The sequence below is a fragment of the Gossypium hirsutum genome, chromosome A05 (assembly GCF_007990345.1).
Source record: "Gossypium hirsutum isolate 1008001.06 chromosome A05, Gossypium_hirsutum_v2.1, whole genome shotgun sequence".
Taxonomy (NCBI): Eukaryota; Viridiplantae; Streptophyta; class Magnoliopsida; order Malvales; family Malvaceae; genus Gossypium; species Gossypium hirsutum.
This window is the reverse complement of record NC_053428.1, coordinates 75,547,697-75,560,695: the sequence shown is the minus strand read 5'-3', so window position 1 is coordinate 75,560,695 and position 12,999 is coordinate 75,547,697. Positions and strand designations below refer to the sequence as shown.

The following is a 12,999-nucleotide window of genomic DNA, read 5'->3' as shown; positions in this document are numbered from 1 at the left end:
AAGCCCATTGTAGCCGAATGTCAATTCACCCGGGGAGTACGAAAATGTACAACGATTTGAAACGTTGGTTTTAGGTGGCATGGTATGAAACGAGACATCTCCGACTTTGTTTCGAGATGTTTAACATGTCAACAAGTGAAAACGGAACATCAAGTGCCTTCAGGATTACTTCAGCCGATCATGATACCCGGGTGGAAAGGGGATCGAGTCACAATGGACTCTGTGTCCGGACTGCCATGGTCAACAAGTAAGAAGGATGCGATTTGGGTTGTTGTTGATAGACTGACTAAGTCGGCTCACCTTATCCCCGTGCGTACGGATTTTTCATTGGATAAACTAGCCGAATTGTATGTTTCTCAGAATTGTGAGATTACACGGGGTACCTATTTCTACCGTGTCGGATAGAGATCCGAGATTCACCTCACGATTTTGGAAGAAATTGCAAGAAGCTTTGGGTACCAAGCTGCATTTTAGCACCGCTTTTCACCCCCAAACCAATGGACAATCCGAGCGGATAATTCAGATACTCGAGGATATGCTGAGATGCTGCATCCTTGAGTTTAGTGGTTCATGGGAACGGTATGTACCTTTGATTGAATTCGCTTACAACAATAGTTTTCAATCAAGTATTAAGATGGCACCGTATGAGGCTTTGTACGGTCGTAAATGCCGTACGCCATTGTTTTGGACCGAGCTTGGTGAAAGTAAAATTTTTGGAGTTGATTTGATTAAAGATGCCGAACAAAAAGTAAAGGTAATCCGCGAAAGTCTAAAGGCAGCCACGGATCGTCAGAAATCGTATGCGGATTTGAAATGAAAAGACATTGAATATCAGGCGGGAGATAAAGTGCTTCTTAAAGTTTCGCCTTGGAAAAAGGTACTCAGATTTGGCCGAAAGGGCAAGTTGAGTCTGAGATTCATTGGGCCATACGAAATATCCGAACGAGTCGGTCCAGTTGCGTATCGATTGATTTTACCCCATGAACTTGAAAAGATTCACGATGTCTTTCATGTTTCAATGCTTCGACGTTATAGATCCGATCCGTCACATGTGATTAATCCCTCAGAAGTTGAAATTCAATCTGACTTGAGCTATGAAGAAGAACCGATGCGTATCCTAGCTCGTGAAGTAAAGGAGTTGCGGAACAAAAGGGTTCCGTTAGTGAAGGTGTTATGGCTCAAACACGGGATCGAGGAAGCTACTTGGGAAATCGAGAGCTCGATGAAAGAACGATACCCAAACCTATTTACCGGTAAGATTTTCGGGGACGAAAATTTCTTAAGTGGGGGAGAGTTGTGACAGCCCAAAATTGACCCTAGTTGGGAAGTGGTTTCGGGACCGTTAAACCGAGTCACCGAAATGTTTGAATGTGATATTTATTGTCTAGAATATGTAACTATGAATGTGTGAAAATTTCAAGCTTCGATTTAGTCGATTGCATGTGAATTAAGTCAATAGGACTTATGTGAGAAAATTTTAAAATGTGATAGGTCAATGCGTAAGGACCTATTAGTGCATGTGGAAAAAAAGGGGGACTTGCATGTCAAATTCCCCCTCCTAATAAGTAGTGGCTGGCCATGCTATGGGTGGAAACATGTTGGGAACATGTTGGCCTAGTGAGGTATGTAGGATAAAATATAATAAGAAGTATGGGGAATAAAGAAATGGAAAAAGGAAAGGATGTGTGTAATTGTTTCTTTCCCCCCCCTTTTGCCGTGAAAGTAAGAAGGAAAAACAAAAAAAAAAAGTGTCCATCTTTCTTCATTTCCCCTTGGCCGAATGTTCTAAAGAAGAAAGAAAAAAAAATTTGTTCATCTTTTATCATCCTTGGCCGAAAATGCTAAGAAGAAGGGGAAGGGGAAGTAAGACATTCGGCCACTCCTTCTAGTCTTGAATAAGGTATGTAATGCATGGTAGCTTTTGGAAATTGTTGAATGTATTAAGCTAGTTACTAAGTCCCTTACTTAGCCCATGTTCAAATCTTGAATATTGTTGGTAACATGAGCAATCGGTCATCTTAAGTCACTATTAAGGTAAGGAAGTATGTACTAGCTTTTGAAATTTTAGTTAATATTGAGTGAGTTATCAAGTGATTTTTGTAAACCATGTTGAAATTTCGATTTTGGGGGTAAGTATGGTTTTCGACTATAAGAGATTAATAAGGGTGATGATTGTGTTACATGCTAAACTTAGATGAAATTGTGTGATTAGATAAATTAAAAGTAATAGTATAGTTGATGAATATATATAGATATACATATTCGGCCATCACTTAGGAGCTTATGTGATGTTGGGTTTAAGCTTTGCATATTCGGCTATATGTATATATACATATATATATGTAAGCCCATTCGTGATATTACCTTAGGACTATGTATATATAACCGACAAAAAAATGGAGAAAACTAGCAAAGGTGAAGGCCGAATGAGCTATAGGAGGTGTGGATGACTTTTATGCATGTGGGTGTGTGTGTATGCCATTTAGTTGGTGACATCCGGCATTTCTTAATTAACATTAGAGATGAGTGAATGAAATCGGCATGTGTGTTTGTGAAAATGCCGAATGTGAATTTGGATAATATTGAGTAATGTATGTGCTTTAAAATGATGGAATGGAGTGGATGCTTTAAATGTGTTATGAACAATTATAAGTTAAATTAAGGTTGCTAAATTACCATTGTCATTGCCGAATATACAAACATACATATGCATGTGCAATTGAAGAATGAATGTTTAGCAAGATGGTTAAACTAGTTAAATTATTGATTTAGCTCAAGGAGTTAAAGGAGGTGAATCGAGCAAAGGCAAAGAAAAGGTTATCGAGTAGCCGAGTTGGAACCGTCTTACCCAACACGAGGTAAGTCATTAAGCATGTAGTTGGTATTATTTCAAATGGTCATAATGTTTATGTATTGATGCTGAATGGAATGAGTAAATATACATATATATATATATATGCATGTACGTATGTGATGATGAAATTGTTGAATGAAAAGAAAAGAGGTAAGATGTACTGAGTTGTTGATCTCGGCACTAAACGTGCGGGTATAACCATTTATGACCATGAGATTGGCGCTAAGTGTGCGGGATTAAATTGTACAGCACTAAGTGTGCGATTTGACTATGTTGCACTAAGTGTGCGAAATGAATATGATGCACTAAGTGTGCGAATTGACCATGCGGCACTAAGTGTGCGAGTTTGACTATGTAGCACTAAGTGTGCGATTTGATTACGTAGCACTAAGTGTGCGAGTTGATTATATAGCACTGAGTGTGCGGACTCAATATGCATTCGTGAATCATTATGGACACTATGTGTGCGACACTATTGAGTCGATCGCGGACAGCGGATCGGGTAAGTGTCTTGAGTACATGGCTAATAGGTGCTATGCTTATACTTGGTGTTGAGCTCGGTAAGTTTGAACCTATGTGACAACTATACTTGAAGTCACGTACATAAAATTTATCGTAGGATGGGTGAAAGGCCGTTTAGTCGTTTGATTGTAACGAAAATAAATTGATTTATGAAAATGCTTCAATGTCCTATTGATGAGTATTTGGAATGTGAATGCATGAATTGATATGAAATTGAATCGATAGGTTGGAGGAACTATGGTATGGTTCGGAATGGATGGAGTAATTAGCCTCGTTCCATTTTGTTTTCTCTTGTGATAATGTTATTGATGGATGGTAGTGCATAGCTTATGACTTACTGAGTTATAAACTCACTCGGTGTTTCCTTGTCACCTATTCTAGGTTTCTTGGACACATCTCTTTTTGCGTGATCAGGCCGTCATCGAAGTCATCACACCGGATAGCAAGTTTTGGTACTTTCTTCTTAGTTGGCTTAGAAGAACATTTTGGCATGTATAAGCTATTACGTTGTGTTTGAACTTTGGCATGTAAACTTTAAGCCATGCGAAAATGGCACGAATGTTCGATTGAGTTGGATCAAGGGTAGGCATGAAATGGACCTAGTTACTTTCGTAACAGATGCTGGCAGCAGCAGTGTCATGAGATTGAAAAATCACTAAAAATAGTAGGAGTGGAATTAATTGATGAATAAATTATGTAATCGAATCTCGATGAGTCTGTTTTCATGAGGAAGTAACGAAAAGATCATATGGGCAGTATATTAAGAGATAATCAGATTTTTGTGGGACAGGGCCAGAACGGTTTCTGGATTCCCTGCTCCGACTTTGGAAATTCATTATAAATTAACCAGATATAATTAGGGGTCGTACCATATATGTACAGATTCCTCTCTGAGTCTAGTTTTCATAGAAACAAACGGCATCAGTATTGAAGCCCCGTGCAGGGAGATATCCAAGTCGTAATGGGAAAAGGTCAGTGTAGTCGACCCCTGCAATATGGGAGACTTTGACTAATAAACTGTACTAATTGGCCCGACCAAAAATTCTAGAAAAAAATACATAGATGGGCACATGAGTCTAGTTTCTGGGAAAAATCACGAAACTGATTTTTGAGTTACGGAACTTAAGATATGATTTTTAAAACGACTAGTACACAGTTTGGGCAATGTCTGGAAAATAAATTTTATAAGGGGTTAAAGTCAGTTAACACCTCGTGTTCGACTCCGGTGTCGGTTTCGGGTTCGGGGTGTTACATTGATTCCCTGAACTGGAGCTTCCGTTAACTCGCTTGAGGTTAAATTCACATAGAACTCACACACTAACTCCTTATTCACACTAGGTCTCTTTTCACAAGATAATTCCCAATTGAGGTCTTCAGCAACTTGACGAATACCTTCCATAAGGTCTTTGTAGTTGCTCTCTTTCAATGTAAAGCCTTTTTCTAGATGCATCTATTGATTTTTGAAGAGACTCTCGTATCTTGCTTTGGCTTCTTCATAATAGAACTTGTTATGAGGCATTCAAAAATTTAATTAAGAATAATTATTAATTATTCAATAAATTGAAAAATTAATTATTAGAATAAAATTAAAATTTAAGAGAAAATTCAGTCTTACAACTTTTTTTTAAGAACTCCTAAAAATAATTAGAAAGTAAAAGAGATCAATTTAAGGTAGGTTGGAGGGTTTGGCTAAGTATGGGTGAAGGTGTGTGCCATTCGGATGTACAAGGTAGCTAGGGCGTGCAGGTTTGGTGCATGTGGGAGCAGCGTGCGAGCTGAGCTAAGAGTAAGTAGCAACATGCGGAGCCTTGTCGAGTAGGCTTGGTGTGAGTGTGCAGGCGTTGGGTGCTGGTGCTAGGCACGGCATGGGCAGCTGGGCTGGAGTAGCAAGTGTAGCGGCACGGGGAGGCTACTGGCACGCCTGTGTGCGAGGGCTGCTGGCCGCTTGGGTGTGCATCTTGCAATAGAGCTGGGGTTGCTGGATGTGTGCTGGCCGATCAACTGGGCAATGCTGCTACTAGGTGTTCAGCTAGGAGGTTTCGGCACTTAAGGGTTTGGGTGTTTTTGGAGTGAATGGTGAATGAATGAAAATAAGAATAGATGGGTGGAATTTATAATGGAAGGAGTAGGAAGTAGAGTAGAATTCTTAGAGTAATTTAATAATTAAAATATTCTAATTCTAATTCTACTCAAAGTTAACAATAATTAATAATTAAATATATGCATATTAAATTATTATTTGCTATTAATTTATTAAGATAAAGATTTATCAAATAAAATATGATTAAATTAAATCTAATCCTAACTCTATATAAAGTTGATAATAATTAATATATATTATAATGGATATAATTATATATTAATAATTATCATCTTTTTTTATTAAATTAAAAACATTTATTCTAGAAGCCTTTTGAAAATATTTACAAAAAGGGGGATCTAATTTTTATTATTTACGAAAAGAGCAACCAACTTTTAAAAATAATTCAATTAAGTTCCTAGACTTAATGAAAATTTGAAATTGAGTTGCAATTTAAAACTTGATCAAAATTGACCCTTTTATTTGAAAAACCAAAAATTTAATTTTCTATTTAAGGAATAATTTCTCAAAAAATTATGTTAAACTGAATTCCCAAGAAAGATTGGAGGGGTCACAAGCGGTCACGCTTAAGTTCCAATCTCCTAGACAAAATTTATTTGAACATACTAATCTAAAAAATATACCCTAAATCATTTATTAAAAAGGAAAAATAAGAAAATTTAAACATCCGATAAAATGAACGAATTTTGATTCCGTTTAATTTTATCTCCCCACTAATGTTTCAGACGCTGAGCCTTTTGAGCATCTATTCATAGGTTGTTTCCCCAAGTCTAGGTATTGCTTTGAATTGGAATTCACGAGTCTAAACATCAAAAAGCCATAATTTTCGTGAGATTTTTGAGCCTTTTGAGCATCTATTCATCCTTTCATGCTCACTTTTATTATTGCTTTGAGTGCGTCAGTATTGAACTGTTATTCTAGAACTTGCCTAATTATGCATGTCGAGACCACACCATTTGATTTGATATGTCAAAATGATTAAGGCACTCAGGATTAACCTACTCATGCCATAAAAAGCCCACCTCCACGATTAACCCTTAGTAAACCCCCTTGAGCCTAACAAACCATTTCTTGTATTACCCTTAATATTAACCTTTAACCCATTATTGTTGAAATCCCCTAAATTAATCACTATTTTTTTGAGATTTGAGTTGAATGGATTGCCTAGCTATGTTTTGATCTTGATAGTTAGTCTATATTATTTTAACTTGTTCTTAAAAAAAAGTAATAAAAACACTATATATTTATAATTTCATATTCTGAGAAAAAGCTCTGTTGTACGCAAGTGAAGATTAACTCTTTTTCTAGTTAGGAAATTTTTCAATTCAATCTCGATTCTAACCATTTCTTTTAGCTTGTGACCACACCCCCGTAACCAAGCCTCATTACAACCCTCTAAAGACCTTTTGATTGATGTATCATTTTAAATTATAGTGGTGGAGATTTGATTTTCATGCAAGCCTATGGTAATGACTTTTCATTATTGACTATTGTGTGCTTCAATTATTGTCCTTAAACACCTCGAGTGATTTGACTGAATCTTTAGTGAGGATGTGAAACTCTGTGATATTCTAAATCAAAGGTAATTACTTAGATGCGAAGAGACACCTATGTTTGCATGATTAAATACTCAACTTGGAATGTTTGAAACTTTTATGTTCTTTTAGTCAAATTCTCAATGTATGATTACCTATGGATTACTTTGAGATCTTATCGATAAGAATTATAAGTTGAGAAGAATTTATTTGGATTATGAGTTGAGGATTTTGCTTGAAGATAAGCAAATGCTTAAGTGTGGGGGTATTTGATAAACCGTAAATTATACATATTTCCCCCCCATGTTTAATGCATTTTATGGATGATTTCTCATTAGAATTAGTGAATTTGATGCTCCTAATCCTTTAATTTCATATTTTATACTTAGGAGAGCATAGGAGAGCGAAAGGAACGATAAACGGGCCAAAAACGGAGAAAATGGGCCTAAGTATGAAATCAACAAGTCCTGGACCTCCTCACATGGGCAGACCACATGGCCGTGTCAATTTGGCAGACTCGAACACAGCCTGAAGTAATCGAACACGAGCGTGTACTACGGGAGTGTCCTTGCTGAGCCCAAGTTAAGTCTAATTTGGAGAAGGCCACTTTTGAGGGTTTCTAGGCATTCCAAAGCCTATAAATACGCACTAGAGGAGGAGAAAAAGAGAGACGGAGAAGAGGGGTAAGGAATTACCCTAAGGAAGCCGATTGATCCATCTCAAAAGCCAAATTCACCATCAAGACTGAAGATCTCTCCTCAATTTCCCTTCAGGAGTTTTAGGTTTTCTTTATGTTTTTTATTCTTCATTCTTCTGAGATGTTTTCTTATTTAGTTATGAACTAAATCCCCTAAATACCTAAGGGGAATGAAACCTAAGACGAATCTTTTTGTTATTTTCTGAATCGTATGATAAATATTGAACTTGTTCTTAATTATGTATTCTTAATTCTTGTTTTGATATCCCAGGATACTAATTCAAGACACGCTCTTATTCAGAGGAGGAATAGACCCTGTCTAAGAGTACATTTTCCATAATTAAGCAGAGTTGATTGCACGCCTAGAAATAGGGTGACAAGATTTTGCCGAATTAGGGTGAAACCTAATAAGGGGATCCATAGATCGAGTTAATACAACCTTAAAGTGTTAATTAGAGAAAAGTTTCGGTTATTCAATTTAGGGATTAGACGTTATTAGTCTTGAATAGGGATAATAACATAACTTAGGGATCTCTGCGGAACAAGTTAAATGAATAAATCGTCCGGTTCAGAGCCAGAATAACAAGTAAAGTCTAAGTGGATTTTTCCTTAGGTATTGTCTCAAGTCAATCGATTTCCCAAAAGCAATTCCCCAATTCTTTTCTCTATGCGTTCTTAGTTTAAATAATTAGTTTAATAAACAAACCCATTTTATTCTTAGACTAGATAATAAAAAGATAGTTATTACTAGTACTTTTGGTTCCCTTGGGTATGATATCCCGGTCTTACCATTACTATACTATTGTTCGATAGGTGCACTTGCCTTTTCGTCGTGATAATAGTTAGTCTAGGTCTGATCTTCATTATAAATATTTATTACTTGTTACGAATCACGCGATCATACCCCAAGTATCCATCAAGAAAAAAGTAATAGTCTCGTGCTACGAGTCTATCCAGCATCTGGTCCAAAAACAACAAAATAATGTGAGCTTTCCTAGTCGCCTTGTTCAGCTTCCAGTAATCAATGCAAATTCCCCACCCGTAACTGTTCTAGTCAGTATCAACTTGTTATTCTCATTTTTTATTACTGTAATACCGCTTTTCTTTGGCACGCACTGGACCGGACTTACCCAGGAACTGTCTGAGATGGGGTAAATTATACCCGCATCTAACCACTTGATGATTTCTTTCTTTACTACGTCCTTCATAATGGGGTTCAGTCTTCGTTGTTCATCAATCATCCCTTTCTCGCCATCTTCTAGTATGATCTTGTGCATGCATACAGATGGACTAATTTCATGAATATCAGCTATGGTCCATCTGGTAGCCTTCTTGAATTGTTTCAACACCAGGATGAGTTTCTTTACTAAATAAACATATTTCAAATATGAAGGAAGTACCTTCAGTTCTAATTTAGGTGGCTCCTCGATTGACGCTTTTGGTTGGGCATAATCCTTTTTCTCTAATTCCAAAGATTCAAAACGGGATTGCAGATTAAATCACTTTTGATTAGCTTCTAACAACGCTAAGTATTCATCCTCCTCTTCATCATTCGGAGGATCAGATGTCAAAATTTGTTCCAACGGATCCTCAACATAGTTGAGCTCCTTCTCCACTATTAAATCCTCCAAATCAGATACTGCAGAACAATCATCAACTGTGTCAAGAAATCGCATATAATTAAAAACAGTAAATGTTTCCTGATCATCTTGAACACGCATAGTAAACTTGCCCTTCTGCACATCAATAAGGGTCCTTCTGGTTGTTAAGAACGGCCTTCCTAAGATAATTGGCACTTCTTTGTCTGCTTCAAAGTCTAGGATAACAAAATCAACAAGGAAGATAAATTTATCTACACGTACCAATACTTCCTCGATTTTTCCTTCTGGATGTGCTAAGGATCGATCTGCTAATTGAAGTGCAACCATAGTTGGTCTAACTTCACCTATCCCCAACTTCCTAAATATTGACATAGGCATCAAGTTAATACTCGCACCTAAGTCACATAATGCCTTACCACAATTTGTTGCTCCAATATCACAAGGGATGGTAAAACATCCAGGATCCTTCAACTTTGGGGGTAATTTGTCTTGAAGATATGCACTGTATTCTTTTGTCAGAGCTACCATTTGAAATTCTCCAAGTCTTCATTTTATGGACAGGATATCCTTCATGAATTTGACGTAGTTCGGCATTTGCTCAAGTGCTTCAACCAATGGGATGTTGATATGAAGTTGCTTGAGTACCTCTAGGAACTTCTTAAATTGAATCTCCTACCTCTACTTTTGAAGTTTTTGAGGGTAGGGGGTGGTGGTTTCTTTACTGGAACTGGTTGATTCATCTTTTGTGGCAATTCTGCATCTAACGGAGTTATTATTTGATCAAAATTACCTGGTTCTGAAATTACCTTGTCGGGTTTTGCAGATTCTGGTTCTTGTGAAACTGGAATTCCAGCACTCGGTTGAACTTCCTCTGAATCTTGAGCGTCAACTTGCTCCTTTTAAGCTTTGATGGTGTTGGGATCTATTGTCTTTCCACCCCTCAATGTTAATCCCTTGCAATGCTCCTTCCTTGGATTCCTCGATTCTTTGTATCACTAGGTAAAGCACCTTGTGGTCAGTTCCTGAGTTCAGTAGCAAGTTGGCCCACTTGATTCCCCAAATTCCTTAGAGTAGCGTCTTTTTTTGCCATGTATGCCTTCAATAAATTCTCTAGACTATTGGATGATTTAGCCTGAGCTAGTTTCTGAACTTGTTGGGGGAAAGTAGGCGGCTAGATTGGTCTAGGTTGGGCGTAAGTGTTACTAATTCAAATTCCTTGGTTACTCAAGGAAAAATTGGGGTGATTTTGCCACGATAGGTTATAAAAATTGGATTGCAGTCCTTGCCTTCCTAGATTTTGGTTCTGGTTACCCATGTAATATATGGATTTTGGGTTCGATGGACATTCTTCAGACAAATTTCCTTCCGCATAATTGACATAAGCTATACTTTCAAATTGATTTCATGGTTGTACTGTAAAACTATTATACCCATTAGTAGTAAAATTTTTTAACATTGAGCATATTGATAATACTTGAGATGCTAGTGCAGTAAGAGTGTCTACTTCATGTATTCCAGCAACTCATCTTCCTGACATTGCTCGATTGGTTGGCCATTGATATTTGTTGCTGGCAATCCTCTCAATAATTTCATAAGCCTTATTATAAGACTTAGAAAGGAGAGCATCGTTAGTAGAAGCGTCCACTACCATTCTCGTGTGAGCATTTAGACCATTATAAAATGTCTCAAGTTGGATGCAATGTGGGATTCCATGATGAGGACACTTTCGTAATAATTCTTTGTACCTTTCCCATGCCTTATACAAGGACTCATCATCTATTTGTTGGAAAGTAGTGATCTCGTTCCTCAACTTAGCATTCTTGCTAGCTGGGAAATACTTCATAAGGAATCTTTCTGCTAATCTTGTCATGTGGAAATTGAATTTGGTGCCAATGAGTTCAAGCAGGCTTGAGCTCTGTCCCTTAGTGAATATGGGAAAAACTTCAATTGTAATGCATCTTTGGGTACTCCGGCTAACTTGAAAGAATCGCTCACCTCTATAAATAGTCTTAAGTGTAGGTGAGGATCTTCGGTAAGCATTCCAATGAATTGGCCCACTTTTTGAAGCATTTGGAACATAACTGGCTTCAGCTCGAACTGTTGTGCCTCAATTTTGGGTCTCCTAAAACCCGGGTTAAGGTCATGAAATACTGGCACAGCATACTGTCTTAAAGCTCTATCTTTATCATCAACAATAAGGATAGGATTTTGAGCAAGGTTTGCTCTGTTTCCTTGATTTGGATTTTCAACGTTTATCTCTTTGGTCCTTCTCTGATTTGCTTGTCTTCTTCGCTCTCGAAAAGTTCTTTTTATCTCAGGGTCTACAGGGAGTAGGTCAATAATTCGGTCAATACTCAGAAACACCTGAAATAATCACAAAAAAATTAATTAAGTTAAAAATTAAATAGAAAATTAAACCAAAATGCAAAACTAACAAATTCCCAAGTAATGACTCTTTAAAACAGTTCCCCGGCAATGGCGCCAAAAACTTGGAACGACAGAAATGTGCAAGTGTACACAATCGTAACAAGTAATAAAGTGACAAGTAAATGTCGAGTTATCGTACCCACAGGGACTGTGTAACGCCCCAAAATCCCAAACTTTCTTTTTTATCAGTTTTGATAAAAGGTTGCTTAATATTCCTAGTCAAGTGTTATTTATGTGATAATAGGCTTTGGTTAAGTCATGAGTTCGAACTTTGGGGTGAAGGAAATTATAGTTTAATAATTAAAAGAACCTTGGTGGCAAGTAGTTTGGTTTTTAAATAAATGAAGGAGGAATTGGACATAAGGAGCCTTGTGTTGGAGTGGCAAGTAGCGTCACATGTGGGGCTTAGAGGTGGCGTCACATGCATGGCAAGGAGGTTTGGGGTTCAAATCCCTCCTTCCTCAAAAGAAGGATTTATTTTTGCTCAATAAATGGCCAGTAGTGGCGTTGGATGTGAACTTTGAAGGGAGTGATCAGAGGAGGAATTTAAAGAAGGGATTAAGGAGTTATCAGGGAGAAAAGTTAGGAGATGAGGTGGGGGTAGAGAAGTGGAGCTGAATTGGGAATTTGGGGATAGGTAAATTCGGCTATAGTATATATAGGTGTCGATTTTGGGAATTCAAGGCTAATGCCGAATTTTTCCTTTCTTTTTATTGAAAACACTTTTCTCTTCAAATATCTAAAAGTCGAAATACCTTATTCTTTCTCTTTTAGTTTATTCCAATTTCTTTCCTTCCTTTCTCATCAAACTCTTTTCTTTCTCGCTCCTAGTTACTTTCTCTAAAGCCAAATATCTTTTGGCCAAAATCCTGTTGTGCCGCCACTTCTTCTTCAATGTTGGCCGATCGATTCTTGTGTAAGTGATTTACTTTCATTTAATTGGTCTTCCTAGTACCTATTTCTTCTCTCCCTCACTCTTTCTAAATCGGTTTGGTAGGGGATTAGTATGAATCTCAGATTTTAGATCTCTACCGAATTGCTCCTTAGGCATTTTGGGGTTTTGGTTAAGTTTTCATCTTTTATTGGTTAAGGTTGGTCGAATGGTCATGGATGATTTAAGAGTGAATTAAGATTATTGCGAGTCACTTGTTGTTTGGTTCTTAATGATTAAGATTGATGCAGATTTAAGAAATACTCGTGATTAGTGATCAAGGAAGGGTTGTTCAGGCTTATCGTTCAAGGTAAGGCAAAGGTAAGATTTT

General features: G+C 37.2%; 1 non-coding gene across 1 annotated transcript; it reads left to right on the top strand.

Moving 5' to 3' along the window:
* Nucleotides 1–11,016: 11,016 nt before the first annotated feature.
* Nucleotides 11,017–11,123, top strand: LOC121229758 (small nucleolar RNA R71). The gene has a single exon (XR_005927713.1). It is a non-coding gene; the product is annotated as a small nucleolar RNA R71 (small nucleolar RNA).
* The last annotated feature ends 1,876 nt before the right edge of the window (nucleotides 11,124–12,999 follow it).